Source organism: Lepisosteus oculatus, unplaced genomic scaffold (genome assembly GCF_040954835.1).
Source record: "Lepisosteus oculatus isolate fLepOcu1 unplaced genomic scaffold, fLepOcu1.hap2 HAP2_SCAFFOLD_106, whole genome shotgun sequence".
Taxonomy (NCBI): domain Eukaryota; kingdom Metazoa; phylum Chordata; class Actinopteri; order Semionotiformes; family Lepisosteidae; genus Lepisosteus; species Lepisosteus oculatus.
The window spans coordinates 262,352-280,011 of NW_027167657.1; the positions used below are offsets into that span (position 1 = coordinate 262,352).

The 17,660-nt window shown below is 45.4% G+C and overlaps 10 non-coding genes across 10 annotated transcripts; 6 read left to right on the forward strand and 4 right to left on the reverse strand.

Annotated features, from left to right (window-relative positions):
* Positions 1-2,626: 2,626 nt before the first annotated feature.
* On the reverse strand, positions 2,627-2,698 carry trnag-ucc (transfer RNA glycine (anticodon UCC)). The gene has a single exon. It is a non-coding gene; the product is annotated as a tRNA-Gly (tRNA).
* Positions 2,699-3,348: 650 nt separating this feature from the next.
* Positions 3,349-3,490, forward strand: LOC138225864 (U4 spliceosomal RNA). The gene has a single exon (XR_011184274.1). It is a non-coding gene; the product is annotated as a U4 spliceosomal RNA (small nuclear RNA).
* Positions 3,491-4,383: 893 nt separating this feature from the next.
* On the forward strand, positions 4,384-4,454 carry trnag-gcc (transfer RNA glycine (anticodon GCC)). Its single transcript has one exon. It is a non-coding gene; the product is annotated as a tRNA-Gly (tRNA).
* Positions 4,455-5,014: 560 nt separating this feature from the next.
* trnai-aau (transfer RNA isoleucine (anticodon AAU)) lies at positions 5,015-5,088 on the forward strand. The gene has a single exon. It is a non-coding gene; the product is annotated as a tRNA-Ile (tRNA).
* Positions 5,089-6,546: 1,458 nt separating this feature from the next.
* On the reverse strand, positions 6,547-6,620 carry trnat-agu (transfer RNA threonine (anticodon AGU)). Its single transcript has one exon. It is a non-coding gene; the product is annotated as a tRNA-Thr (tRNA).
* A 3,917-nt stretch (positions 6,621-10,537) lies between these two features.
* Positions 10,538-10,610, reverse strand: trnam-cau (transfer RNA methionine (anticodon CAU)). The gene has a single exon. It is a non-coding gene; the product is annotated as a tRNA-Met (tRNA).
* Positions 10,611-12,046: 1,436 nt separating this feature from the next.
* On the forward strand, positions 12,047-12,119 carry trnav-gac (transfer RNA valine (anticodon GAC)). Its single transcript has one exon. It is a non-coding gene; the product is annotated as a tRNA-Val (tRNA).
* Positions 12,120-12,693: 574 nt separating this feature from the next.
* On the reverse strand, positions 12,694-12,765 carry trnah-gug (transfer RNA histidin (anticodon GUG)). The gene has a single exon. It is a non-coding gene; the product is annotated as a tRNA-His (tRNA).
* A 201-nt stretch (positions 12,766-12,966) lies between these two features.
* trnae-uuc (transfer RNA glutamic acid (anticodon UUC)) lies at positions 12,967-13,038 on the forward strand. Its single transcript has one exon. It is a non-coding gene; the product is annotated as a tRNA-Glu (tRNA).
* A 451-nt stretch (positions 13,039-13,489) lies between these two features.
* Positions 13,490-13,562, forward strand: trnav-cac (transfer RNA valine (anticodon CAC)). Its single transcript has one exon. It is a non-coding gene; the product is annotated as a tRNA-Val (tRNA).
* The last annotated feature ends 4,098 nt before the right edge of the window (positions 13,563-17,660 follow it).

Sequence of the window (17,660 nt, forward strand, 5' to 3'; positions counted from 1 at the left end):
AGAACAGCAACGCTGAGCTCTCAGCACCGTACTGAGCCCAGGTGTTTTTCTAAAGCTGTCAGGTGCAGTTCATTTACATGAAGGAAATCTCTTACTGGGTACGATTACAATGCAGTAAGTAGCACAGACTACATAGGGAGTAGCCCGATGCGTATAAAAACGACCCGAGCCAGACAGGAGTCGAACCTGCAATCTCCTGAGCTGTAGTCAGACGCGTTATCCATTGCACCACTGGCCCTGGTGTGACACTGTAGCACTGCAACTAGTAAAATATTACCCCCGGTCCATTCTTTTCCAAAAGTGAGAAACACCTGTTTTCTGCATGTTGTCTGTTTTAAAACCATATCTCTTTAAACCAAACCAAGAGTTTGTCTTTTGCATTGATATTCTGATTCATTTCGATTTCAAAGACAAAATAAACATGATCTTCCAAAGCATCATAAAATTGTCCCTTCTTCCAGACTCTACTTCTCTCTTGTAGTAGTACAGCAGACCTTTCCAGGTGAGCAGATCACAGAGTCCGAAATGAGCTTCCTCCATCAAGCAAAGTACCTGAACATGACTCTGTCTTCATAAAAGCGCCCCTGTAATAAAGAAATTAAATCCGAAATCAAGAGGGCAGTTGCCTACTGAAGTTCAAGAAGTTATCAATTTTAACCTAGCAACACATTAAAGGCTGCATCTATACAAGTACGATTCTAGAAATGCTCACCAGATTACGTTTTAAGAAGGAACTGCGCCTCAGGTTCCGCCGAGATCTTAACTCGGATGGCAGGATTCAGAGTCCGGAGTGCGGACTGATGGCGCACGGAGGGTCCACATACTGTGGATCCCTCAGTGATCTTCCACGTATTCAAACCGCCAGCGTGTGACTCCCCTGTCCCCGTGACCTCATTGCTCTGCTCTCGCCTCTGTGCAGCCGAGCCCGACTCACGGTAAAGTGAAAAAAAAGATGCCCTCAACATGAGATTTACTCTGGAGCGAGGATAGATGTTACCTTTTTATCATTGAACAGGATGTATGTGATGTGGCGACTAGGTTCAATTTTGTATCCTCTTTAAAAGATTAAGGACTGGGGTGAGCGTGATTTACCACCCTTTCAGCTAAGAACCCAACGTGCGGACCGTTTAAGCTGCATAGACTCGGTCGTTTAACTCGTCTCCGTTAGCAGGGTTAAGGTTAAAGAAAAAAAACATTGCTGACTTCTTTTTTTTTGCCAGCCGCCAGCGCTGATTAGCAAGGTTTGTATTTCATGTTTTGCAAGTTGCATCCATTTTAAGAAAAACAAGTCGCGTTAAAGACAGGAAATGAATACTTGCAAGTCTAGCCGTAGGCAGTTGTTTGTAAGGACCAGTTCTGTTTGAGAAGACAGAACAAAGAAGACACCGCTGGGATTCGAACCCAGGATCTCCTATTTACCAGGCAGGCACTTTAACCAACTAAGCCCCGGCACCCCGGGAGCATTATCCTTTTGCAGCCACTTGGACACACCACTCAGACACATCTGCATTCGGTGTGTGCTCCGCCTGCTCGCTGAGCAAGTTGCCACCTTTACATACAATAGCAACATCAACACCAAGAGAAAGGGTGACAAATGGCTTTTATCTGGAACATTTGATGTCCAAGGAGCTCAATGTGCTTTCTGTGTACAACAGGGCCACTGAACTCCACACTGGCCACTGAACCACAGCAGTGGCTTGCTGGCTTGACATCTCCTAAGGAAAATGTTGAAATCGAATGTGGAACAGGAAAATGGCCCTCGAGTACGAGGGAAAAAAAAGAAAAAGATCATCTGGAGCGCGCCAACCCATGTCCGGACAGCCCAGTTTCATCGACAAGGTGGCTGAGTGGTTAAGGCGATGGACTGCTAATCCATTGTGCTTTGCAGACATGGGTTTGAATCCCATTCTCATCGCTCTCCATGTCTGACACGTGTGCCCGTTCGATGTTGGCCCTCCTGTTGTTTGCTCTGGTGCTAGAGCCATACATTTTCTAGCGGTGGCTGAACATGGTATAGTGGGCCAACGTCGGTATCGAGCAGTGACAGTAACAGTACTTACTGTGCCCCATAAGAAATCGTTTGTCCCCGTTCAAAAGAGATTGTGCAATGTCCTGCGGCGTTCGGAAAGCAAACCTTTGACAGTTTGAAAAGAGGAATTTATTCTGCTTCCCGTGCGTGCAGTAGTTACAAAGTTGAACGTCTTTACACGATCTGCTGCAGTTTTCAGTGGGTGGGCTTTGTCAAATGGCTTGAAAAAACGCACTGTGTTTCGGCTCGGGAAACATCATGAGCAGTGTCCTGCATGTTTTCTGTGTATAGCTGTCTTTTAACGCATACAGAATTCATTCGAAATCATTGATTTCTCCAATTAACAAGGGTCCCTTTTTGAACCTGCGAGAAGCATTCTTTCAATGTAACAGATTTACTCCGGGGAAAGGCAGCATGACATTGAGAGTAGCTCAAGCTTTCAGCACCCGTATCGGACTGCGTGTATGCAGACACCGCTCAGAATCCCCTGTTAGATTCTCCTTCAACTCCGTTTTGCAGTGCTTTAGCTCTTTCAAAAGGCTTCGCTTTGCTAGTCACAATCCAAGGCTCATAACAGCATTTGAAACCAATCCCCACTGCGTTAACCAGGAATTGAACCAGGGTCAACTGCTTGGAAGGCAGCTATGCTCACCACTATACCACCAACGCATGCCCACAGGCGCCCTGCAGGACACCACCAGAGAATGCTCACGATTTCGGAAGCTGTCTCCGGGACGTGCTGATTCCACACATCCTGAATAAATCATGATATTGTTAGTTGCTGTAGCTAGACGTTCAAATGAGTTTCATGGCCAGATGGACTGTTTCCTCCAGCGGTATAGTATTGCAGTGAGACAGCACGATGCCTGCAAGACTATGTCACGCTAAACGCCACAGATTGTGTTTGTCCGTTCGTGTCAGTCGTCCTGCAGCCACGGGAAGTGGGACACAAACATGCTGCAATGCTTTCAAGACGTTAGGATTTGTTTGTGTAACATCCGAGAAGAGTACTTGTGGCTTGAATGTGAACTGTACGTGCCCGCCCCCTTTCCTCTGTAGTGCATGAGTTCCTCCAGGCATGCCCTTCGTCATTGTTCTGTCATCTTGTATTTAAAGGGTTGTATTTCTGCTGCTGAAAATAAGCAACGGTTTTATCACAACGCCCTTTATTCCCAACGGAGCCCTTGTCTGTCATGAAATTCTTCAAAACCTCAAGCTAGAAGAACAAGACGACAAATATGAAGCGTTACCGCAACGACATGCCATGAGACGATCGATAACGATTTCCATAGGATCCCCGCGGTTGCCTGGCAACCGTCAGCTTTGCGCAGTGGCAGTATCGTAGCCTGTGAGGTTTAGCCGAGGCGCGATTATTGCTAGTTGAAAACTTTTCCCAATACCCCGCTTCCGCCGGTTTGCAATACAATCGGCGAAAGCAATTTTTGACAGTCTCGTCAGAGACTGAGCAAGGTGTTTAAAGACAGATTTGGTCATGGTGACATCATGGTAGAAAGAAACGAGCTTGTTACGTCTCAACAGAAACGCTCTTTAGCTCTTTCAGCGTTATGCAGAGACCAGCGTCTGTCGAGATCACTTTTGAGTCAGCGCGAAACGCCGTGTGCTGTCAGTTTGATTTCATATTGCTCGTAGCGGCGCCCGGCTTTTGTCTGTCAAACGTTAGGTTGCGCTTCTTCATGCTGCATCGTCGGCATGAGTGGAGCTTTTTAAACGTCTGTACTTACTGCGATTCCTACGTCTACCACTAATGTAAGAGCTATTTCAAGTGCGGAGTGGTGCGGCTTTTGAAATGCTTGTGGGCATTTCTCTGTTGTTGATTCATTTCTTGTGTGTAACAAAGTGGCATTTTCATGTCCGGACGGGGAGACTTTATCATTCCGACATGAAGCCACCCTTAAGTCCTCTGAGGCGTGTCTGTCTGCAAGGCTTGTATTTTGGAAATGTTTTTTTGAAACGGAGAACGACTTTGAAATAGGCTTACGCCGGCGCCTCGCGATCCAGGTAAGATTGTAGCAAGAACGCAGCGGCGGCGGGGCTTGCTGTAGTCGTGGCCGAGTGGTTAAGATGATGGACTAGAAATCCATTGGGATCTCCCCGCGCAGATTCGAATCCTGCCGACTACGTTGTCCGCCTCCAGTCGGTGTGTTTCGGCGCAAGCAAAGAAGCGCGCCTCTTTGCTGTTCCTGGTGGTTTTAAAACGCCCAATCGCTTGTACCCGCTGTCTTGGAAATAAGTTCTTCAGCGTCCGCGAATGGCATTTTGCAGTTGGAAGCAGATGTCGACGCGTTTTGCACAGAGCACCAAAAAAGCGTCTTTTTTGAAAGCCCAGGAACTGAGCATTGGTGGTTCAGTGGTAGAATTCTCGCCTGCCACGCGGGAGGCTCGGGTTCGATTCCCGGCCAATGCAGTGGCTTTTGCAGCGAGCGGCTCCATCACTTGCATCCCCTTGCAACTCGCAACTCAAAAAACCTACTGAAGCTAAGCAGGTGTGAGCCAGGTCAGTACCCGGATGAGGGTGAGCTACAGGGAAAAACAAAGCTTCCAGCTGGAAGCGGTGTTAATGGTGCCGGCGGGGGGGCGCTCACCCTGAGGTCTGTGCGGGTCCCAATGCCCCAGTATAGTGACGGAGATGCTGTGTTGTAAAAGGGCGCTGTCTTTTGGATGAGATGTAAAACCGAGGTCACAGCGCTCTGTGGTCATTCAAAATGACCACCAAAACCTTTGACAAAAGCTCTTGGTAACTGATGGTCTTCAATAATGCTTCTCCTTTAGGTACATTTTAAATCAGCTGAAAAATGCTGTGAAATGGGGGGGGCACTTCAGGCCAGTGTAGGATTTGGGTTACAAGAAACATGAAACTGCACGAGAAAGCCCGTACACTGAATTACACGGCTTTCTATTCAAAGGAGGACAAAAGAAATTCCCTGAGTTCGATTTTTTGAAGCACAGAGAGGAGCACTGTTGTGAGGCCGGTTAGCTCAGTTGGTTCGAGCGTGGTGCTAATAACGCCAAGGTCACGGGTTCGAGCCCCGTACTGGCTAGGTCCTTTTCTCCTCTCTTAAAGCTGTTAGGTTCCTTTCCGTGGTGAGAGGGGTTGTCATGCAACGCTGCCACATAGTGCTGACAGACAAGAGTGTTGCGGAAGAAGAGAAAAGTGTTTGAAGATTTAAGAGTGTTTTAGGTGGAGCCAAAATCAAGTGTCACAAATACAAGTGGGAGGATTTCCAATGTTTAATATGGTAAAAATAAGCGGAAGTTATCTGCCGGTCCGGCACAGTCTGCCATGCTTTTGTCATATACTGTAAAGTGGTGTCGAACTGGGTGTCGAACTGGAGCCTCACCATTTGCATATGTGAGGCTCCAGTTATACATCGAGTGTCACATTAAATGACAAAAATGAAGAGAGTTAAAGCAGCTGGAGAGGTTTTCTTACAACTTTTGAGCTGACACAGTTTTGGAAAATGTTTCCTTCACGCTGCACTGTACAACATAGGCAGCCAAGAGTCTCCAAAACAAAACAGAATTGACAGATAGGAGAAAATTCCCACTCATCCTGAAGTTCCCAAAATCCAGCACTGAGCGTAAACAAAGTGTCTAAGTAGCGTGGGAATGCTAACCCTAACCCTAGCTGGAGTTTGAGCAATCCAGCACTGAGCGTAAAAAGATGAGTCAAAGTAACGTCTAATCGGATTAGTTTCCTTAGAGCTGGTTCAGAGTTTGTTCAACAGTTTACCTTTCACAGATGCGCAAAGAAGAATGTTGGGGGTGCACGCTTCAAGGTGCCTTACAGCTGTAGGGAGTGATTCGAGACGATTCGTGGCGTGTGCTCGTTCCCATATACCGTATGCCCCGGGGTGCAGTGCTAGGATGATGTACAATACCGCTTGGGCACGTAACGGCGTTATACGGAAGGTTTTCGTTTGTTCGTTTTGTTTTGCTCTGCTTTGCTTTGTTTTGCTTTCCATCGCGTTGGTAAGAGCGTAAATAAAAAAGCGATTCCTGCGTCTACCACTAATGTAAGAGCTATTTCAAGTGCGACGTGGTGCGGCTTTTCAAATGCTTGTGGGCATTTCTCTGTTGTTGATTCTTTTTTTTGTGTGTAACAAAGTGGCATTTTCATGTCCGGACGGGGAGACTTTATCATTCCGACATGAAGCCACCCTTAAGTCCTCTGAGGCGTGTCTGTCTGCAAGGCTTGTATTTTGGAAATGTTTTTTTGAAACGGAGAACGACTTTGAAATAGGCTTCCGCCGGCGCCTCGCGATCCAGGTAAGATTGTAGCAAGAACGCAGCGGCAGTGGGGCTTGCTGTAGTCGTGGCCGAGTGCCACGTCGCTAGCGCTGGTTAGCAAGGTTTGTATTTCATGTTTTGCAAGTTGCATCCATTTTAAGAAAAACAAGTCGCATTAAAGACAGGAAATAAATACTTGCATTTAATTTAGTCTAGCCGTAGGCGGTTGTCCATAATGACCAGTTCTGTTCGAGAAGACAGAACAAAAAAGGCACCGCTGGGATTCGGACCCAGGACTTCCTGTTTACTAGGCAGGCGCTTTAACCAACTAAGCCACGGCGCCCCAGGAGCGCTGTCCTTTTGCAGCCACTTGGACACACCACTCAGACACATCTGCATTCGGTGTGTGCTCCGCCTGCTCGCTGAGCAAGTTGCCACCTTTTTCCTTTTTATGTAGAAGCCTGTCACCACCCTGCCACTGCTGTGAAGGTCACAGAAATGGTGCCCTGGATTCATGCTTCCCACTGTAAAAAGGTCACAAACGAACTGAGCAAAGCGCAGGAGTGATGTCTCCACAAGGACAGATGGGGATAACCTGCTTGGGACTGATGTGCACAGCCCTTTTCCTTTTTATGTAGAAGCCTGTCACCACCCCAAAAGAGGAAGAATCTAAACACGAAGCCTCTTTGTATACAAACTGGCTGAATGAAACTGATAATGAGGGGGATATGAGTAATTTGTGGTATAGATTTATAAATCATACTGTAAAGTTAAAGAAATTTAATGCATCTTGTTATATATGTGCTTTAATGCCTCATTCTACAGCCTCACCCATGCGACTTTTTATGAAATGTACTCTTTTATTAATATCACGTTAGAAGGCTTAGACGCTATCAAACAAGAATTAAGGGGAGTTAGATTAATGGCACTTCAGAACAGGTTCGTGCTGGACCTTCAAAATGCAGCATCTGGAGGAGTCTATGCTTTAGTAGGAGACTCCTGTTGTACATATATTCCAGCTAATGACGATGATTACGGAAATCTTACGCTCGCTATTCAGCATTTGAAAGAACTAAAAGACAATGTGAATAAACAGAGAGGCATAAAAGATACACCGGCTTTTCTCTCCTGGTTAGAATCACTGTTTGGGCCAGGGGGAATGTTTTTCTTTTAAGTTACTAACACCGATTATAGGGGCTGTGATACTTGTCTTCCTGTTTTTATGTTGCTGTATGACATGTATTATTCCAATGCTTCGCAATATGGAAATATGGTACCTAGGGGGATAAACTGTTCATCCTTCCAGTCTGGAGAATTGGCAGCTGTCTGACGTCAGTAAGTGATCCTTAAAAATTAATAGTTCCATGACAGTGTGCATCACCAGAAAATCAATTTCAATGCATTAAAACTCTTGTTATCCTTCTGATCATTGAAGTGTCATTGCCCCAGCACTGTATACTCTTACTTTTGACGCCTGTCTGAAGTTGGATCCATTTCTAAGAATGGTGACTCACATATCCTCATGCTCAACTTTGGCTCAACCACACAAACTATGAAGATAATCATCTGCTTTTGCTCCAAGATTTATGTTACTAGGCTCTCTCCTGGGGATCCTCGTGATCAAACATTGCCCTTATTGTGGATGATCCATGACAGAATTCAGGGAATTCAGAATTCTGATACCTCAGCTCAGATTCTGACTGGGCAGACTGTCATTGCCTGGTGTGAATGTGTGCATATCTGTTTTTGTGCATGTTCTGTGGCCTGTTGTACAGTACATCACAAATGAAAGGGAAATGGAAAACTAAAATAAGACTCAAGTGTTTTATCTTTCATTAACAGTGTTTCATTAGTATCTATGCTAGATCCTGTCATCCACTGCTTACCACGACAGGCTCTAGCACGGGATAGCAGCTAATACATTTAACAATCTCACTGCACAATGTTGTATATTCAAGGGCTGATCTTCTGTACTTTTTCTTTCACTTTTCATTTCCTAGAAACTCAGTCCTGCCAGGAATAATCTGAGAACAAAATCAATCTGAGTGAAAATCTAAGCAGAGGAAGATTGTTTTACAGAGTCAACAAGGTCTAATTCAAGGTCATCAGCACTAACAACATTCTCTCTGGAGACAGGCGATAAGAAAATTGAAAGTGTGTATTGTTACACAACAGCAGAGACTATGAGTTATGCTATCATGAGAGTGGTGATGGATTTTTTTCATTGCTTAGTTTTGCAGGTTCTGTACATTTGAACATTCAAAGTGACTAAAGTAAAGGAGTTTTCCCTTTTTACCACATAATTCCCAAAGATCAACACTAATAGAAAGCCTAATTCCAGCCAAGATTCAATTACTGTCTCTCAGGCATCCCAGCAGTGGATTTCATGACTTCAGACAGCCATCTTTATCAGTGGAGAACTCAATGCTCTGAGGTTTACTGGCAGAGTCTCACACTGGGTAATATGTTGGTAAATAATGTCCTATGGAATTCTACTATTGATAAATTCTACTATGGAACTGCGATGTGTCCTAAAAAAATCTTCTATGATAGTGGTACAGTCCATCACACCCCACCTACAGCCTTTAAAAGAGAAAAAAAAACTGACAACAACAAAGTAAGTCTGTGGTGTAATCAACTAGGTTTTGCAAACATACTTAACCTCTTCCAGCTACCAACATTACAAATGCTGTTTACACATTAGATGGTTATTTTTTGGCTTCTGATATTATGGTGGAAAAAGAGCCCTGGAATCTTTGTAGAAGGACAAAAGACGGAAAGAACAGGCAGTTTTACCATGGCGAAGAGAAGGGAAATATTGGAGAGAGCTTTTTTCATACACTTTTTATCATTGTTTTTCCAGCCCAACAATGATCAACAAATATGGGCAGGCGTCCTGTGCCAAATCCAATCTACCTTTCTTCCAAGCATACAGGAATGTCAGTGAATTAAATATTGACATGAAAATACCCAAAAATATGCAATCACACATATGCAGTTTGAGCAAACATAAGACAATACCCAAGTACCACAAACTACCAGGCATCATTAGCAGTTCAGGTGGGGAGCTGTGTCAGCATGCGTAGGCTGCAAAGAAACAAGTAATAGGTCTATTCCATGCTTAAAAGAGAAGAAAGAAAACACAACATTTCAGCCGTGGAGCCCTCACACCTGAAGAAGGCTCCACGGCCGAAACGTTGTGTTTTCTTTCTTCTCTTTTCATCTAGTGTCATTAGCCAGTTCCTGTCAAAATAAAACAGAAATGGATAACATTCTAGAGAGAGTTTGAAATACCAAGGTACAATTTAAACCATATTTCTTCCACTACAACCACAATATTTTGGAGAGATCGCTGAGCCTAACTGTTCTGGCATGTCCGTTAGCCTCCGTCCTGCTTCAGCAATGAATGCAACGGGGCACATTCTGAGGGAGATGTGGTCAATCAGGTTGCAGGAAAACCACGCTATGCTTTTTTTTGAGATCCTGAAAAGGACAGAGGGGCCATGTATATGTGTGCAGCTGGATATGTAATTGCAGGTGGCGTAGCAAATTCTGCTGAAGCCCCACTGCCTGGTGTGGACGGTAGCTGTGCATGTTGCAGCAGAATTGTGCATGTGAGATCAAGGGGGCATGTCATGTGTTTGAGCACTTCACTCCCTTCCGGAACCACGTGATTCCCTGAGTCCCAAAAATTTGTAAGTTCTTTGGATGACCTGTGGACCGATCTTTCACGATGAAGAATTCTTTAAGAAGAATAGATCTCGGCCCACCATCCCAATGCCTCCATCTCAAAACAGCAACCTCCCACTGCCCTTAGTCTGCAAGGCAGTCCTTTCAAGTGCAATGATGACGCCGGGACCTTCGTTGCCTATTGTACGAGCTGAACTTTTGTGCTCATCAATTCAACGCTCTTTCCATCAACTCATCTTGTCTTTTGACGCTTCGTGTTTTGTGCTCCTTTGACTATCGGCATATCGGGTGACTGCAAACACTGAAGTTCTTGCTTACGGAGTGTGGAACAGTGTTTTCAAGTGATCGCTGTTCTGTCATGTTGACGCCGAGTGAATCTTTCTTTGGCAACATGGGCAGGCTGACAGCAAAAGTAATGGCAAATTTCTTGACTTATTTCTGAATGTGAATGTTCTTTAGAAAAGGGATGCGGCGTTGCTTCTCCCCCGTGTAAAGGTCACGCATTCCAGACGTGGTTATGAGCGAACAGTTGCCGCAAGTGTTTGAAAAGAGCAAGAGAGGAAGCAGCCCTGCCCCGTGTGAGGATCAAACTCAGGACCTTCAGATGATGAGACTGACGCGCTACCAACTACGCCAACGAGGCCAGCTGCAGTACACAGCCGGTAAGTTTGCCTCATATGGATTTCAGTCAACCGTTCCCTAATCTTTAGACGCCCTCTGCTGGATGTTGCATTTGCCTTTTGATCTCACCGATACTTTTTTGGTCTGTTTCTGTTGCGAGTCCGTTTTTCAGATCTCACCTAGCACAAGTCTCTCTGGCTGAAGTGGCCTCTCTGCTTCAGCATCGTGCCCTCACTCAGCCATTAAAAACGTCACTCGGACTTCTGACATGCTGACATGAAATGTCAAGAGAGAGTGGCGGAGACGCTTAAGGCAGAGAGAAGATGAAGAGGGGGCGTGGCTGCGAAATGATTGACAGCTGCATGACGCTCTCCATGCAAGGCATGACCACAGGCTAAAGGACACCTTTCGGCACATCAAGCTCTAAGCACACACCTGGAGGACGTGGGAAATGATCCCGCTACCTCTCGCATGCAAAGCGAGCGCTGTACCATGCAAGCTAACCCCCCTCGCTGGGGCTCATGCCTCAGTGTCGCCTAGTGCCGCTTGTTCCCCTCTTACCGGGTGCAGTTCACTGCCCTTCGTCTGCAAGGCAGTCGTGTAATTGCGGCTTTCTTGACTTATTGATGAAGGTCTGACTGGACGAGCGAATGACGCCTCTCCCCCGTCCTCAAGCTCGCTGACAGAATAAAATGGAAAGTGCTGCCGTGGCTCATTGGTGTAGGGGTATGATTCTCGCTTAGGGTGTGGGAGGTCCTGGGTTCAACTCGCGGATGAGCTCTTGTGTGCTCTTTTTGTCCTCGTCCACAAGACTGGGAACTGATATCCACATCACCTTGCAGCATCTGCTTATGGCAAACGATGGAATGTGACTAATGACTGAACGAGCCTGGTGAATACTCATCACGTGGCACGATGAGAGCGTGCAGTCAGCTGTCCAAGGCAGCAACCTCATTGCTCGTTCAAAAGAACACGTACTGAAAACTCATCACCACTATGTCGTAAATGAGCACCGCGATCGCTTGTTGTCATGCGTCCTTACTTGGGAAATGCAGAAGCAAAAACTGCCCTCTCTCAGCCACCGAAACGTGTGCGGCTCGCCTTGCACTCTCTGCGCCTCGCATATTTATGGAGCTGTCTGCTCTTCTTTCTGTTGAAGTACGCAAGTTACGGGGCGTACTGCACACTATGATGTGCTCAATGACAGCTTTCAAGATTTGAAAACTATGAGCTTGATGGCTCAAGTCGAACGAATGTAGTTGTTACGCAATTGATGATCAAACGCACGTATTCTAACGATTCGTGAGAGTATGTTCTAAAGGTCCCTGGCTCGATCCCGGGTTTCGGCATTTTGTTTCATCGCACCCTTTGTTCCTCTCTCCAGCACCCCCTGCCTAAAGTGACGCTTCCCTTTTTCAGCCCGAAATGCAAGCGAGACACCAGCAGCTGTCCCTGCAGGTTTCCGTAGTATAGCGGCTATCACGTTCGCCTGACACGCGAAAGGTCCCCGGTTCGAGACCGGGCGGAAACAGCCTCGTTTTGCACGCTCCTGTACTTCACAGAGGTATTGAGCGACCGGTCATTTGTTCCCAATATATTTCCGGTGCCTTCATGCACTCTTGTACCAAACGCACGTTCCTTCTGTATGCGGAGCCGATCATTTGCAATTGGGCTGTGCCGACAGATCAGGACGAGCTCTGTCGGCTCAAAAGCAGCGCAGGACCTGCAAGAACAACAGAAAGATTAGCATCCAGCGGGGGCTTCTTAGTGAGCCCAAGATCTCAACAAGAATCGGCTCCAGCAACAGGGCTGGGCGCATTGTTCCATTCTCCGACCACTCTCGGTGTAAACAAGTCCCTCCTGGTCTCTGCTTGAATTGCACTTTCCTGCGTTTGCTTTGGTGTAACTGGCTTCCCCTGCATGGGCGAATGTGAAGAAGATCCTTAGTAAGTCATTGAAGAAACCCGAGAAGAGGTCGGAGTGGTCTCTGTCGTTCATCAACGATCCAGTCAGGCAGTACTCCTCTGTAAAGCGCCGTTCGTTCACATCAATTGGCTTTTTTTTGCCTTCATTCGTGCAAGTAGTAAAAGCAGACGCCCCTATTCTGCCGTGACCCGGATTCGAACCGGGGTTGTTGCGGGCACAACGCAAAGTACTGACCACTATACGATCACGGCGAGTTACCGATACACACGTGGCAGGGCGGAAAAGGCTGTGCTCTCTTCGTGTGACATAATTCGGGAAAGTCCTGACGTTGCATTTCAACTGAGCCCCAGTATACATCGACCCTTCGACACTCTGAGTGACAACTCTCTTGCGTGTTTTCTCATATTTATGTAGTTTGCTTGCATGATGCCCGGAACAGCAGGGTTGTGCACTCCCATATGGTCTAGCGGTTAGGATTCCTGGTTTTCACCCAGGCAGCCCGGGTTCGACTCCCGGTATGGGAACGTGTCAATTTTGCCTCCTGCTTTCCAAAAGATCAGCACTGTGTACGAAGGAGCCGCATTAAAACTACTCAACGTGCAAAACGTGCGAGAAGAGGGGGCGCTTGTTTCCAGCCGAAACTTCTCGCGTGTGAGACGAGCTGACCATCGCTGCAGGAGGTGGGAGGGTCACTCTGGTAGACAGGGCTGACCTTCGGCAATAGGATTTATACTCTCCAAGATGATATTTGCACTTTCTGGAGAGGCGATTTTCTCCACTTCAGTAGCCCGATTTCGTCGATTGCGTGGAGAGGGCTGTAGAATGTGGCGCCGTCTTTCCTGCTCCGTCCATGACAGGCGTGCTGGTCTCTGGAGAGAGAGCACGGTCCATCAGCGCACCCCAATAAAGGCACTGGAAGCAGCTGAATCGCATTGGCGAAGCTCAGCGCTGGGCCGGTGGGCACATCTGACCACAGTTTCCGTAGTGTAGTGGTTATCACGTTCGCCTCACACGCGAAAGGTCCCCGGCTCGAAACCGGGCGGAAACAGACCAGACTTCTTCTGTCGCCACGCACAAAAGGGGATTGGGGATTCGCCTAGCGCTGTGATCGAACAGACCCACTCACCTCTTAGTGTGGCGGGATCTGCACAGTGCATGTCGCAGCGCATCCTGCTTTCACTTCAATGCGCGTCCTGATGTACCCCGGTCTCCCGCGTGACAGGTGGGGACAGGTGACAGGTCCTATACTAACGAGGAAGACATCGCTCTCTCCGACCCCCGTCATCGTGTCCCGACCCACCGTGCTGGAAGCCGACTCGTGCTGTGATTCCTTTACGGAGCAGAAATGACAACCGAGGAGCCGAGAGATCATTTCAGCATTTCGCGTCTGAACGGAAAACACAAACGCCCAACTCGGAATGATTTGCCTTTGACGCTTATCAAAGCGTTCTTTGTGCATCGAACAGACCCACTCACCTCTTAGTGTGGCGGGATCTGCACAGTGCATGTCGCAGCGCTCCCTGCTTTCACTTCAATGTGCTTCCTGATGTCGAGTCGTTTGCCGTGCGGAGGCTCTGAAAGCGAGAGCAATGAAAAGGTGCACGACACTGTGAAATAAACATTAATAAATGCATATATAACGTCGAAAACACATCTAACACTAGGAGTATACAGCACTCTGCACAGTGTACGAAGTAAATTATTTTCGCAGTAATTAATTATATTTACTATATTTATTATACACGTGTAAATTAATTACTGCGAAAATAATTTACTTCGTACACTGTACAGAGTGCTATGGAAGCCCGTTTCCGCCAGGAAGGAAAAAAAAACGCGCTATGGTATCTCAGAATTGCGACTTAGTATCTCAGAATTGCGACTTAGCATCTCAGAATTGCGACTTAGCATCTCAGAATTGCGACTTAGTAAGTCAGAATTCCGACTTAGTATCTCAGAATTGCGACTTAGTAAGTCAGAATTCCGACTTAGTATCTCAGAATTGCGACTTAGTATCTCAGAATTGCGACTTAGCAACTCAGAATTCCGACTTAGTATCTCAGAATTGCGACTTAGTAAGTCAGAATTCCGACTTAGTATCTCAGAATTGCGACTTAGTAAGTCAGAATTCCGACTTAGTATCTCAGAATTGCGACTTAGCAACTCAGAATTCCGACTTAGTATCTCAGAATTGCGACTTAGCAACTCAGAATTCCGACTTAGTAACTCAGAATTCCGACTTTATATCTCACATTTGTGACTTCGAAATAGCCGTATTCCATTGTCTGTCCTTTTGTTATTGTAACGGATTCGGGTTCTAGGGCTTGTGCCCTCGCCGCTCCCACCCTTGTTCGTGCCTCGCTGCACTGGCTCACTTTCTTTAACCCCGGCGGCCAGCATCCCTGTTATGCGCAGGGGAGGGTGGTGTACTGCAACCAGATCGTACAACCTGTATGTCGGCCGTTCCGTTACACTATTTTCATGAATCGTACAGGATCATAGGATCTATAAGCCTGAAGACTTGTCCTGTACAGTGCCCTGATAAAAATCAAATTAATTACTCTAATTTTTATAGAATCCCATTTCCGCCAGTGAGGCTTCCATAGTACCCGGATGGAATAGTGCACGGTGGGCTTTTTAAAATAATTTTTATTTACGTAGACAGAATATGAAATAAGATACAGAAATAGGCACTTCACATTCAGAAGAATTCACAATTATAAAAGCTGAAACATACTTTTTACGTATTTCCATTGTATGTCCTTTTTTACTTAAAAAAGAAGGTCTTCTTTAGCTCAGCTGGCAAGACTCAGGTTCGAGCCAGTGCAGCGAGGCACGAACTAGGGTGGGAGCGGCGAGGGCACAATCCCTAGAACCTGAATCCGTTACAATAACAAAAGGACAGACAATGAAATATGGCTATTTCGAAGTCACAAATGTGAGAGTTGCTAAGTCGCAATTCTGAGATACTAAGTCGGAATTCTGACTTGCTAAGTCGCAATTCTGAGATACTAAGTCGGAATTCTGACTTGCTAAGTCGCAATTCTGAGATACTAAGTCGGAATTCTGACTTGCTAAGTCGCAATTCTGAGATACTAAGTCGGAATTCTGACTTACTAAGTCGCAATTCTGAGATACTAAGTCGGAATTCTGACTTACTAAGTCGCAATTCTGAGATACTAAGTCGGAATTCTGACTTACTAAGTCGTAATTCTGAGATACCATAGCGCGTTTTTTTTTTACTCCCTGGCGGAAACGGGCTTCCATAGAGTGCCGTATACTCCTAGTGTTAGATGTGTTTTCGACGTTATATATGCATTTATTAATGTCGTCGATTTTACGGTTGCAATTCGACGTTGATTATACGTCGAGGCGACGTATATATACGTATAGCCGTATTTTCACCGTGAATATACGTATATTCGACGAATCAATGCCCACAGCTTGGCATACAAGGGTTTTGCTGAGGGGGTCTTGCCACCTGCCTGAAAAAAAACAGTAAAATGTTTGAGTGCCTATAGAGTTTCTATTTCTATTTTCTTGAGAAAAGTTGATACCATTTCCTGGAAACCCCGTCCCCCATCAGTGCGCGGTGCCCGGGGAAAAATCTGTAGGGGGGCGTCTGAAATTCTGAGCGGGGGTGATATTTCGGTTGAAACGGAGCTGTACGGTGCAGCTACCCAAATGAAATCTCGCAGCTATGCCATTGATTAGTGCTTCATGATAGAAGATATCGACTAGCAATCTGGTATTTGCGATGAAGTTCAGTTTCACATTTTTCGTCACTCTCACTGGAGAGTATTGCCTGGAGCGAAAAGTACCATAAGCGTTCATTTTTGCAGCTACATGGACGTTCTGAATCGTTAAGAAAAAATGTTGTAAAACCAACAGAAAGCACAGACTGCTATAACTAGTCCTAGTTATATAACGATTTTAAGTATAATGATAAACTACTGCAAGGAATCGGTCCACCTGAGCAAACAGGATCGTAATGTTGACACTCAATAACGACACTGATATGTGCAGTTCCTGGACGGATAGCCCTCCTGCCCATCAAACAGACTGAGTGACTGTTCCTGTCATTTAGTGTTGTCTGACCATTGACAAAGTACAACTATTTTTTTAGGGCGCAAATTAAGTTAGGTAAATCTTTTTGCCCAAAACTGAAGGGGCAACATTCCCCCCTCCCCCCGTGATGCCAGGCCTGTCCCCATCCTATTCCATAATGTCATTATATATAATACCATACAACAGTGACCGATCCTTACTAACTACATGCGTTAAAATTGCACATCAGCTCATAGCAGGGGGCACATAGCCGCGATGTATTATCAATGTTATATTTCAACCATAATATCGACAACATTAATAAACGCATACGTTGAGAAAATATCGAACCCAGCATATTTTCCGGTTATATACCACAATGCATTGCTAGTATTCGTTGGTCACAATTTTGGACACGTTTTTCAAACGTAGAAGTATATCCGCAAATATCTCAGCAATCCTCTTTTGACGAGTAAGTATGAACAATAATAATACTATCTGAATACATACAGATCTTTCTTAATATTATTTTGATTAAAATAGTACGTGAATAAGCAAAAAATGGCACATAAAATAGTGTGAATGGGGAAGATGACACAAAATCGTTTTGCCGTTTCTCTATTCTTATTCTATGTTGTACTTTCAAACTTTGGGTACTCTTTAATTAGGACAGACTTTATTGCTCAACTGCTATGATGCAAGCCAAATTTTATACATTTATTTCAGTTTTGAGCTTAGTAAACCGTTCACTTTTTAGATTATACTAAAGAAGATATTAATCATCATTTATTTGGGAAGTAATATTATATAATTTTCTCCTAGCTGCGGTGCTGAAGTCCCACCCTACATCAACAGAAAAAGAAATAAAGGAGCACGCAATGTGTTACTTGAAGAATGCATATGAAAGACAGGGGGCCAGGAGATCTGGACACTGAAAATAATAGGTTTTTGGTTCTAACTGTTAGGACAATTAGGCAGGGTTTGCAAATAGTGGAAAAAAATCATCTTAACTTCCATTGTAATATTTTTTTTTTCTTGGAAATATAGAAGTTGTACATTTTAAAATGTATATTTGAATCAAAATGTGGTTTTGAGTTAGTGT